At 39.6% G+C, this 11,895-nt stretch overlaps 1 long non-coding RNA gene across 1 annotated transcript; it reads left to right on the top strand.

The window, feature by feature from the left end:
• Positions 1–829: 829 nt before the first annotated feature.
• LOC143818983 (uncharacterized) lies at positions 830–11,336 on the top strand. The gene is made up of 3 exons (XR_013224715.1): positions 830–868; positions 6,018–6,153; positions 10,749–11,336. It is a non-coding gene; the product is annotated as an uncharacterized LOC143818983 (long non-coding RNA).
• The last annotated feature ends 559 nt before the right edge of the window (positions 11,337–11,895 follow it).

The following is an 11,895-nucleotide window of genomic DNA, read 5'->3' as shown; positions in this document are numbered from 1 at the left end:
TCTACCACGGAGGAGAGCCCAGATTCAAAACAATGCAGGGACTGATTTGATCTGGGGTTGTAATAAAAGCTCTCTGCAGTTTACACCCAGGGCTTAAATTCCAAAGTTGTTGCAGGAACTTCTCAATCGTCTGCTTAGCCTTCAGCTGCAGCTCCTTGTCTTGTCAGCCCAGATAACTCACCTGAGCCAATTAAGTCGTGCCAGCTATGAGCTGGAAGAAAGCACTAGTCTAAAAGGCACCACACAATGTTTCAAGACAGTTGCTGACTACAGAGGACAGTAATGCTGCTGACAGTGTTTATTAACTTGAGGCTTGGAGGCCTGGGTTGTGGAATTGCTCCTTCTGCTGATGCCCTTGGAATCCTTGACTCACTGGACTGAGTTAAGACATTCACTGCATTCTGTATTTGAAGTACTCATTTTGCCTTCATGGCAGCTTGTCTGTGCTTTTTTCCAGCAGAGAGCTGAATCCTGAGACCAACACAGGAGGTAAAGGAAGCAACCAGCTTCCTTCCCTTGCCTGAGGGAGGCGGAAGGTGGGAAGAGGCTAAGGATGTCGCAACTTACCAGCATCAAGGACCTTCAGAAAGGTCAGTAACTCTTCCACATGACAAGCACCTGGAAGAGGACAGATAACCCTCCTGATTGGCCCTCACTGGCAGAGTGCTTTCTCCTTATTGGTGGCACACCCCAGGGAGGGCCAATCATGTAGGGAGTGCATGCAATTTGAACTGATTGGTCCTCACTGGCAGATTGCAATTTGGACTGATTGGCTCTCATTGCCTGAGTGCAATTTGAACTGATTGGTTGGCCTTCGCAGAGTGGTTCACTCCTTGTTGTCAGCACACCTACATGGAGGGCCAATCAGGTAGGGAGTGAGTTTTTTGCATGCAATTTCAACTTTATTTATGTTTGATGTTGAAAAAAAATGCTTCATTATACTGTTTTGTATTTGCTGCCTTGAAGACCTTAAAATGTTTTGAAATAATTAAATATTTAATCAACAATTAAATAAATTAAATAAATGCAAAAGGCACACATTCACAGCAGCTCACCCTTGAAAACTCTTGGTATGACCCTAGATTTTTATCCAAATTCAAACTAACATGTTTCAGTGGCTCCATTCTCACTTCCTGAGTTCTGCTGATTCCCAAGAAAGGATAATAGGTCTGTTTCACCAGGGACAGGCTGGAGAATAGTGGTTTAATGGATTGGTTTACAGAGGGCATGAGTAAAGGCTAGAATCAAGCAAAAAGCCAATATGAAGGGAATTGAGCAAAAAGCTATGCCATGGAACATTTCCAATATCTACTATGTTCAAATATAAAAATAACATGAGCAGCTGTGTTTTAGTCATTGTTCCTCATTTTATTCAGGACTGCAGCAGGAACAAACTACAGACATTAAAAATATTAAACAATATATTAAAATGTATTGTAAAGTAGTGGCTACAGAGAAAGGGGGAAATCTGAAAATATACAATACAGGAAGACACAATATTACAAAAAAAATGACAGTAATAAACATGACCAGAATCAGCAATCCTAAATGCCCTTTCCGAAGTAAAATAGGAAAAGGCATGTCCCATGACACATTAAAAGGAGAAAGCTAGGTTTTGCAGGGTTCTGTGAAGTATAGCTGTGAGGAATAGAAATTTCACAGATGACCTATCCACATGGAAACTGGGGCTATTATTGTTTCTGATCCCAGACCTGATTTTTTAGTATAAATCCCATGCAGTCCTGATCTTATATATTCTAATACCTCAGAAGCTAACTACTCATTCACATGAGCTAAACCCAATAGGGTCCCAGTGTTCTAAATGTCTTGCTTTATTTAATTGTATTCATTTGTTTTAAAAAGCTGCTATAGAAGGTGCCACCTGAGAAGCAATGGGTTATGTGACATTTCTTTAGCATAATATTATCTCCCATTGACTACACCTCCTTGTGGTGGTGGTGGGAGAGCCAGTTTGGTGTAGTGGTTAGGAGTGCGGACTTCTAATCTGGCATGCCAGGTTCGATTCTGCAATCCCCCACATACAGCCAGCTAGGTGACCTTAGCTCGCCATGGCACTGATAAAACTGTTCTGACTGAGCAGTGATATCAGGGCTCTCTCAGCCTCACCCATCTTACAGGGTGTCTGTTGTGGGGAAAGGGAAGGTGAATGTAAGCTGCTTTGAGACTCCTCCTGGTAGAGAAAAGCGGCGTATAAGAACCAACTTGTCTTCGTCTTCTTGTGTCAGTGAATGGGGTATGTTCCTGAGGGTGCACAGGTCAGATGAAAACAAGATCAGGACAAAACAGGTAGAATGCTACTGCCAGCAGGTAGGGGCTAGTCTTGAGACTTAGAGAAGCTTAAAAAGAATCCCAAGTTTGTGGAAAGAAACAGAAGCAGGCAAGGAAAAGCAAACCCTTACCTGGATAACACCTGTGCAGTGGTCCATCAGGACAGTGGGCTTAACAGAGAATTTGTTTGTTCTAATTGGAGAGCAATTTCCAAAAAAACAAAAAAACAAAAAGAAACCCTGTGTTTGGAAACTAGTGAGGAGCAAAATTAGTTCATCCTGGGCAGCCAGCGAGATAGAGAGACAAAGGTGACTTATGGTATGAATCTCCACTGAGGCAATTTGCCCCTGTGTGCCCATGAGGGCATTAGGTTCTCAGTTTGTCATTGAATGACCATCTGAGATAGTATCAATTGCTTTTCAGAAAACAGCCAATATGTAATTATGGAGATAACTGTTTTCCCATTTCAGGCAGCACATTTTGAACTCTCAACTGCCTTTAGGTCTCTAGTGTTATAAAGAACTAGTATGGTCTGGTTCAAATAGTACCAGCAAAGCTTTCATTGTATAAATGAGAAAATCTCTTTTTATATATAAAGGTTTGATTCTTTGCTGTACAATACTTTATAGACATTAAAAATCATTCTTTCTGGAGCAATAAGATGTCCAAAATGTTTCAAAGTACAATGTTAGCAACTATAGGATTAGTTCCATATGCAGATGGGGAAAAAAACACCCATTTTGAAAACAGCTGTGGGTAGGATGAGGGTACATGAGTGTGGTATCTACATGTTCAAACTCTGTACTGCACACAGCACAGTAAATTCTCTCTTTTTATCACAAAACCACTGGTCTGAGGAATAACTACTGAGACCACTCACATCTGGAAATCTCCCCTTTCCCAACAGCTGAGCTGCAGCACACATCTGAGCTCTGGCAAAGATGCTAAAGAATAAAATACCCGCAAAAGTATTATCGGGTAGAGGAAATGCTGAAGCTTATGTCTGCCAGGTGGCACAAAACTCCAGCTTCTCCTCTAGACTGGCTATGGACAAAGCTGTCACACAGAGACTGTGCTTGCAGCTGGTGTGCCATTTCTCTTATAAGTTGGAGCAAAGGTGTTTTTTCTTTCTTCATCTTAAAAAGGACAGCTCAGGGAGTCCTGCAAGCTATTTTCAGAAACAGCATGACAAAATATAGATGCTTCCAAATAAACCAGGTGCATGTTGTATTTCACCTGAGCAAAAAAATCACCATGTGGAAACAGCCTAGATTAACTTTCTTTCTTTATTTACACTCCATTCTTTCCTTTAATGGGGATTTAGTGTGGATTACAAAATATTCCCCCTCCCCTGATTTTATCTTCACAACAATTTTTCTGTAAGAAAGTTTTGTTTGAAAGATTGTGCTTGGAACAATGTTAAGGAAGCTTCCATGATAGGACATTGATTCAAGTCTTTGTTTCCCAGATACTAGTCCAGTCCTCTTGCTCCTACCCCTGCAACACCTGCTATCTTCCACTTCCTTGTTCTATGATGAAAACTAGTTATGTGACAAATTATGAAGAAGAAAAGTTGGTTTTTATATGCCACTTTTCTCTACCCGAAGGAGGCTCAAAGCGGCTTACAGTCGCCTTCCCTTTCTTCTCCCCACAACAGACACTCTATGAGGTAGGTGAGGCTGAGAGAGCCCTGAGATTATTGCTCAGTCAGAACAGCTTTATCAGTGCTGTGGCAAGCCCAAGAACCCTTATGAAGACAGTATCTGGCCAGTGGTTCATTGTATGGCCAAAGCATTTTGACATGGTGGTTGAGATGAATTTTAAAAAACAAAAAATGAGGTCTGATCAGGAGTTCAGCATGCATGTAAGTGGAGAAGTCTGAGGTTGAGCTAAACTAAGTTCATTTGGTAATTGCATTCACTGAAAAGGTCTCAGTACTCTTAGCTGAAACTAAATATTTCATCTGGCTGCTTACTCAGATGTCACAAAACAATGGCCTTCCCTTTCCATTCTTTCTACTACTTCCTCACTCTTTATCCTGCTTGGCTCTATTTAAAAAAAAAAAAAAAAGAATAAATAATTCAAGATTGTGAATGAATAGGTAATAACAAGATGATTTAATTTTAAGACTGTCTTTTACTCAGGGCCATTTCGCACGGCTTCAAAATAGCACAATGGTTGCTAATTGGAAACGCTACTAATTTGCCATAACCCACGACGTCGTAGACAATCTGCAACAATCCTGAAACCGACCCGCAAAAAGCGCTTCGTTGTAGCGCTTTCAGGGGAATCCAGAAAAGTGGATTCACCCTCCGGATAGCGATACACTCCTGCAACCAATCTGCAACAATAGCGCTAAAGACCTGTGCGTTACCATTGTTGCGGGTTCTTCAAAGTCCCTCCCCCTGGCTCTCTCCTCCAAACTTCCGGCGAAGCGATCGCCATTTTTTTTTCTCCGAGCGAGCGGGGATAAATGCACCAGCGAGCCTCTTTCTGTTTAGAGGCTTCCCTGGCTTCAGTCCTTCACCTTTAGTCACTAAGCACAAACCACATAAAAGCCCGTTTGCTGAAATAAAGTCCCTTTATTTTTTACACATTAATTCAGCCGAAAATCGGGCCCGTGAGAGGGGGGGGGATTTTTTTTTTATCACTCGAGGCAGCATGCCAACGATCATACAATCAAACGACAGCTCACATTAGGCAGCTGGATGGGTCTCTCCGTTGCAACGAATCTACCTAGATTCGTTGCTATGGGTCTGTTTTTTTTTAAAAAAACCTTTCTTAAAGGGAAAGGGGCTGTTTGGGAGCATGATAACGGCTGCCCATTGGCTGCTTGACGGCCAGGGGCGGGATGAGCTCGGCAATAGCGCTTCCTTTCTAGCGATTTCTGCCGAGACCGGAAGCCTGTGGGAAACGCTAAAAAACGCAACTGATTCCACTACAAAGGCAGGTATGCATAACGACGAATTCCACTATTTTAAATGGCGATTTTTCATTCCGCAAACAATTTGCAACAAAGATCCCCGTGCGAAAAGGCCCTCATTATTTTGCCCTGGCCTGCTGGCCTCCTTCAATTCAGAGTGCATGGGGGGAGTCGGCTGCCTCCTGGGGCAGCCTCTGCATGCCTTCTGGAGGGTGGGCTATGGGAGGCCCAAAAATGGCCCACTGCCAGCCCTCTGGGACCCAGGGTAGCCAGGAAAAGCCTCTACAGTGGGAATGTTTACTCATGAATAAGTCATGGCCCTTAGCCAGGAATGACCTGCCCCTGTGGTTTATACCCAATCAGAAGGGAACTCTCAGCCAGGAAAACCTAATAATGGTCAGCTCTTTGCCTCCAACTTCCTGCCCATTTCAGAAGTTTGCTGGGTATAAGAGAATATACTTAGGCACAGAGAGGGCTTCTACAAGGGTGGCATTTTGAATAATATTTTAATTGTAGGGCCCCAAGAGATATCTGGATACTTTTCATTAGTGTGGGAGCCTCTCCATTCATATTGTTTACCACCTTATAGTCCTCATTACATCCTATGAGTGCATTTAAATATTAGTCCACTGAAGAAGACACCAAGAGGGGGTTGAAATACGTTTGTTAATTTGGCCATTTATCCATGTTTCAAAATGTTTTGGATATGTGCAATAGAGCATTTTATATGTTCACATCTATTGTAATAAATATTTATACTTTTTTTTTATACTTATACCTATCCTGCTGCTGCTCAACCTTTTAGGTTCTTCCTTTCAATTATATGACACAGGCTTAGGTTGGTTTAATACCCAAGCTACAATTCTATGCCAGAACATCATTTCCACTTGGATCATGCTTGCAGCAGAAGGAGGAAGAATTTTGAGCTGGAATCTAGTAAGGTGAATTTTCCTTGTTTTTTTTTTGTTTGTTTGTTTTTTAAGGGCTCACTTTTCAACATTTGTTACCTTCAATTTGTAAAAAACAAAACTGTAAAACTTGCCTTTAAAAAGTAACAGCTTATTCCATAATGCATCAGTTGTAACTTTCAATTAGTAAATGGTATGGTCTTGGCTCATAAAACATCCTATAATATACCACTATTGGCATGTCAAGTTCTACATGTTAAATATATGGTTCAATTTGCAAATTGTATACATCAGCAGTAGCAAAGCACATAGACCTCACTATCAGTTAACAACAGGCTTTTCTCAACGATTAACAGTATAAAACATTTTACCAAGAGTAAATAAAAAGTCAGCAAGTTATGAAGGAAAGATTTCAGTCATGAAATATGCAGCTGGCCCAGTAAAATATTCAAACAGATGAGCAATATGTGCAAAAATGAGAACTTTCCTTTACCTTGATTATTAAATGTGGCAAATGCATTAGCATGTATTTCTTAGTACAGAAAAATATGCTAAGTGGAAGAGATGCACTGCTCAATCAGCAAGTCAATGTAACTAATTCATTGAACAATATAAAACATTAATTAGCAAAAGAGAAACATTTTATGACCAAAAAACAAGGGAGAATATTCTACTAATGTCTTTTTCCTAGAATATTTTTTCTTTAAAACAACATCTTGTGAATAATTGCTTATAAAATTGCAAGCTGGTAGGAAAAAATATAGTCAGTCTAATGGTTTAGCTGAAAATGCCTCCTAAAAATTGGATTATGCATTATCATTTTGATGCATTACAGAATAAATAATTGTGATAAGGTTACTTTTCCCTAGAGTTACCATACAATAATGCCAGGTTGCTTTGCCCAGTGGACAGCTTCTGAAAGAACATTGAGTTAACACCCTAAAGCCAGTTACTCAGCATCTTTATAAACTTTAAGATCACGCAGTGTTGGATGATTTACTCAATTCCTTATATTTGCTGATAAAGCCTTAAGTAGTTTCTTTAGCAATGTCTAAACCTTTGGTTATTAAAGTGATTCTGAGGTTGCGTATTTGTTAGGCTAAGGTTAGGTATTTGCCAATTGACTTACTTTGTTAATGTATCACTTCAGTGCTTCCTTGTTTTTTTAGTATTTATTTTGGATTTAGATCCCAATGAAAAACTTGCAGGAAGAATTGGTAGAATGGATCTTTGTTTATATTTGTTTATAAACATAAACTCTTCTGGGGGAGAAAACCCATTTGTACTTCAAGTCATGCTATTGGACAATACTTTGGGAGCACCCAGAAGAGTTTATGTTCTGTGTAGCATTCTCAGTGGGTGGGAGGCTCATTCCACACACCTTGGATAATGCACTGTCAGTGTGCTTTTACAGCTGAATTTTCCTTTGCAAAACAGGAAAATCTACTTCTACAGTGCATTGAAATTGCATTATCCAAGGTGTGCAGAATGAGCCACATGTACCTGAAGAACTGTTGCACAAGATACAAGAAATTAAAGGGAAATTTAAAGTTCAGTTAGTCATGCTGAAAGAGCAACATGGATATACATTAACTAAACAGGAGATGTATAGGAGATGAAATTATGACAGATATTAATAGAACTATTCCAAGCCACAGAAACAGAGTCCATCAAAATCTTAATAATGCCCATACAGACTAGAAGCACTCAATATACATTTCAAAAGTGAGAGATGTTAAAGACTCCAGCAACTATCAGACCATTTGCATTAATTTCCCTCATGAGTAAAGCGGTGCTCAGAATTTTACAACAAAGATTGCTACAATATATGGAATAAGAAATGCCAGATATGGTGCAATGGTTAAGAGAGGCATCCTATAACCTCAAAGAACCATGTTTGATTCCCCACTCTTCCACATTAAGCCTGCTGGGTGACCTTGGACCAGTCACTGTTCTCTCAGCAGTTTCTCAGCCATACCTACCTCACAAGGAAAGGAAGGGAATATGATTGTAAGACTCCACAAAATATTTTGTTTATTTGTTTAGTGATTCAATTTATAGCCCACCTTCCTCCTTGGACTCCAGACATCCCATAATAACACCCCATAAACCCCCCATGAAATTCCCTTTAAAACCTTGAAACTATAAAAGTCATCAACACAAGTTGGTACAAAGCAAAATCTTCCAGCCTCCACACAACTGTCCATGAAGGGGTTCATCAGAAAGAATAGCGTAGCCTGAGGGGGCCCATTTTCCTTAAGAAACCCAACCTCAGCTGAAGACCTGGTGGAAGAGCTCCATTTTACAGGTCCTGCAGAACTTTGACAGCTCCATCAGGGCCCTCAGCTTTCCTGGGAGCACATTCCACCAGGTCTGGGCCAGGAGCTTATTCCACCTGCTTTGAGCCCAGACGTATCTCTCTGGGGCTGGGGACCACTAACTGATTAGCACTCACAGGTCAAAGAGCTTTGCAGGGAGCATAAGCAGACAAGTGGTCCCTCAGAGAGGCAGGGCTGTCTGTCTCATCCACCATCCTGTCTTTCTCTCATCTGATTGTAGGTGGCAAATAGGGAAATAGAGAAAGGTTGGCTATAAAAACCAACTTCTTTTTCAATATGGATTCAGAAATGGAAGAGACACTAGAGATCACATTGCAAATCTGCATTGGTTACTGGAACATATAAGAGCATTTCAGAAGAAAATGTTTTTTACAGATTACAGCTTGTTTTTAATAGATTATGGCAAAGCCTTTGACCTTTGACCAGGAAACATTACGGTTGTAACTAAAAGAAAATATGGGTGTGCCTCAGAATCTGATAGTTTTAAGCCTGATGATTGATCTGGATCTGTATTCAGTGATAGATGATATTATAATAATATTTTTCTCTTAAAAACTTTCCTTGGATCAGTTTTAATTAATTTTATTCATTTTATGCATGAAGAATTAATCTGTGAATATGCTCATATGTTAACATTCTTTAGCAAAGTGGTATTTACCACATCCCCAAAGATTTTTTTCTTTTAAGCTTTTTGGGAAATCATACAAATACTTTAATTTATGCATCTTTTGGGTTTAAATTCTTGTTTACATCTAGCTTGGATCTATAGACCATCATATACCAAGCATTTTATTATAACCAGGAACAAATTAAGTCAAAATAAAATAATTTACACCAAAAACCCAAACTGTAAGCAGTATTCTTAATTTATTCTTTTGTTCAGCAAAGCAAATAATTTATTGCCCAGTTTCTTTCTATTCCCAGTCAACTAATTAACGCACAGTGTATTTTTCATATACAAACAAACATACTTCTAGATTTTACTTACATAATTATATGACCAAACCAAGCATCTGAAGAGAAATATCAGAATTAAGGAAGGCAATGCAAACCTATCTCTTTTGGGGCGCAATATTGGTGCCAGGAGTCAATATCAGGGGAAAGCCATATCTTCAATGCCCTGCTGCTGGCCTTCCAGAGTTAGGCAGAATATGAAACAGGAAGCTGAACTAAACAGATCATGGATCTGATCCACTAGGTATCTTCGTATGTTCTGAGTAACTTTTGTTTCATTTTGGAGCAACTTCAATACAAATTAGTACTGGATGTTTTTGGAAAGTAACCTGTGTTGTCCATGTCCCATTAAATATAAACTAGGTCACAGGTATGCAGGATTAGTAGGGTAATTGATCCTTGTAGTCTGGAGGTCATTTTTAATTTTAATTTCAAGAGATCTCCAAATTCCACTGGAAGAATGGAAACCTTACCGTGGACCCCAGAAGAGCCAGGCCGCTGAAAAGTTACCCCCATCTCCCAGCCTTCTCAGTAGTCATGCTTGTCAAATGGAATTCTGCAGGAATTTTTATGAATATTGTATGACATCATTTAGATTGTAAATGTATCAGTTTTAGTCGAATCACCAAAGCAATTTACCTGGATCGGGATATATACCAGTATTTAATATAGGTATAATGTGCCGAAGTCAGACGGCATGATCTCTCAGCCAAGGAAAGTAAAGTTCTTATTCCTCCCTGGACTCATGCTGCCAAAGGGTCTTGGTTTTATGAATAATTTCCATTGCATTTGAGTTCCTGGTATTCTATCTGGAATGCAAAACAGAAAGGCAAATGGAACTTTAGGAACCTATAACCATCTGTTGTTCCCCTGTTAACAATCCAATGAAGGAATATGACCAGTCTGGACTTCTCAGCGAAACTTTATGCAGGTATCAAGAGAAATAAGGGAGGAAATTAGAGGCCATTCAAGGGGGTTATTCAGAGTTAAATCAATTTTGTTCACTCACCCACAGCTTTACATTACACTGTGATAAATCTTCCCCCCAAATAAATGTTTTGCATAAGTATGTTAGCTAGCCAGATCTGGTGAAACTATTTTAAGAACCTGAGAGTATTGTAAATTCTTTCAACTGAAGAATGTCATTGACTTTATATTACAGTGCTGAGTTTTCTTTCATCCTGAATTAATCAAGTAACATAAACTAAATCAAATTATTCTGACTGAAGCCTATCACACATTCTGCTTCTCACCCTTGTTTTCAGCAGGCTGAGTAGGACTTGGTGAGTCAGGCTGATTTTCAATTCCCCTCCTCTTCCTCTTCTTCTTCCTCAGTGTTCTAGGAACGGGAATGTGACGAAGGCAGAAACATCATTGAAGGATGTTCCCTGTTCCGAAGGATATTCCCTGTTCCGTTCTTGGGAAAATTGGAGAATTTTGAAGAACATGGAAATTATTTGATTTATTCAAGGTGTAAGCTTTCATGTGCATGCATACTTCATCAGATAGAACTTGGCTGGTCTTAAAAGGTGCCCACTGGACTCAAACTTTTCTCTGCTGCTTCAGACCAGCATCTGAAGCAATATTAATGCATGGCACTTGATAATGACATCACAAGTTATAACGAACATTGTATCCCATGTCTGATTTACTAGCATAACTTTTCATAGCTGCTTCTTTTGCTCTCTCTCTCTCTCACACACACACACAGACACACTTGTTTCTATCTTTGTATATTTTACATAAAATGTACTCTGTTGTCAGCTAATGATCATTTTTATAGCTTCCTAAGAGAATGTTCAAACATTTTGTAATGAGACATATGTTAGCTGTAACTAGTATGCCTGCTGCCAAAACTTATCCAGTTCCTCGGGATATGAGAAGTAGCTCTGAACAATTATCTGGAGGTGCAAAATGATACACATCTCCTTTCAGAAATTCAAAACAAGGTTATGATGCATTGCAGTCATCTGCAACCTACATTTTCTGTGTTACCTTGAACTCACAAAAAATGAGTGTTTCAGGACAGCTGAATGCAAAGACACTGCTGTCTTTTACTATGCCATTCCATTGATCCATCAAGCTTAGCATTGTCTACTCTGTCTGGCAGTGGTTCTCCAGAGTCATTTAGAAGTCTTATACATCACCTACTACTTCATACTTTAAACTGGAGATGTTGGGGATTGAACCTGGAACCTTCTGCATGCTAACCAGGCTCCTGAGCCCCAGACCCATCCCTTGTTCCTGGGTACGGTGACCCCAGGAAAAATGGAGTTGTGGATTTTATCTCATGAACCACACTTTGTATCAGGGGCTGGTTCTTTCCCAGCTCACAAATAATGCTTAAATGTTTATATTTTATTTTATTATTGATTCTACTTTCTTACTCAAGGCAGATTACAATTAAAAAAATGTTTTATACCTCTTTATGAAACATGACATACCATAAACAATGCAGAAATTGGATCACAAATATGAGAAA

This window comes from Paroedura picta, chromosome 10, assembly GCF_049243985.1.
Source record: "Paroedura picta isolate Pp20150507F chromosome 10, Ppicta_v3.0, whole genome shotgun sequence".
Classification (NCBI taxonomy): domain Eukaryota; kingdom Metazoa; phylum Chordata; class Lepidosauria; order Squamata; family Gekkonidae; genus Paroedura; species Paroedura picta.
This window is presented reverse-complemented; position numbering and strand designations above follow the sequence as displayed.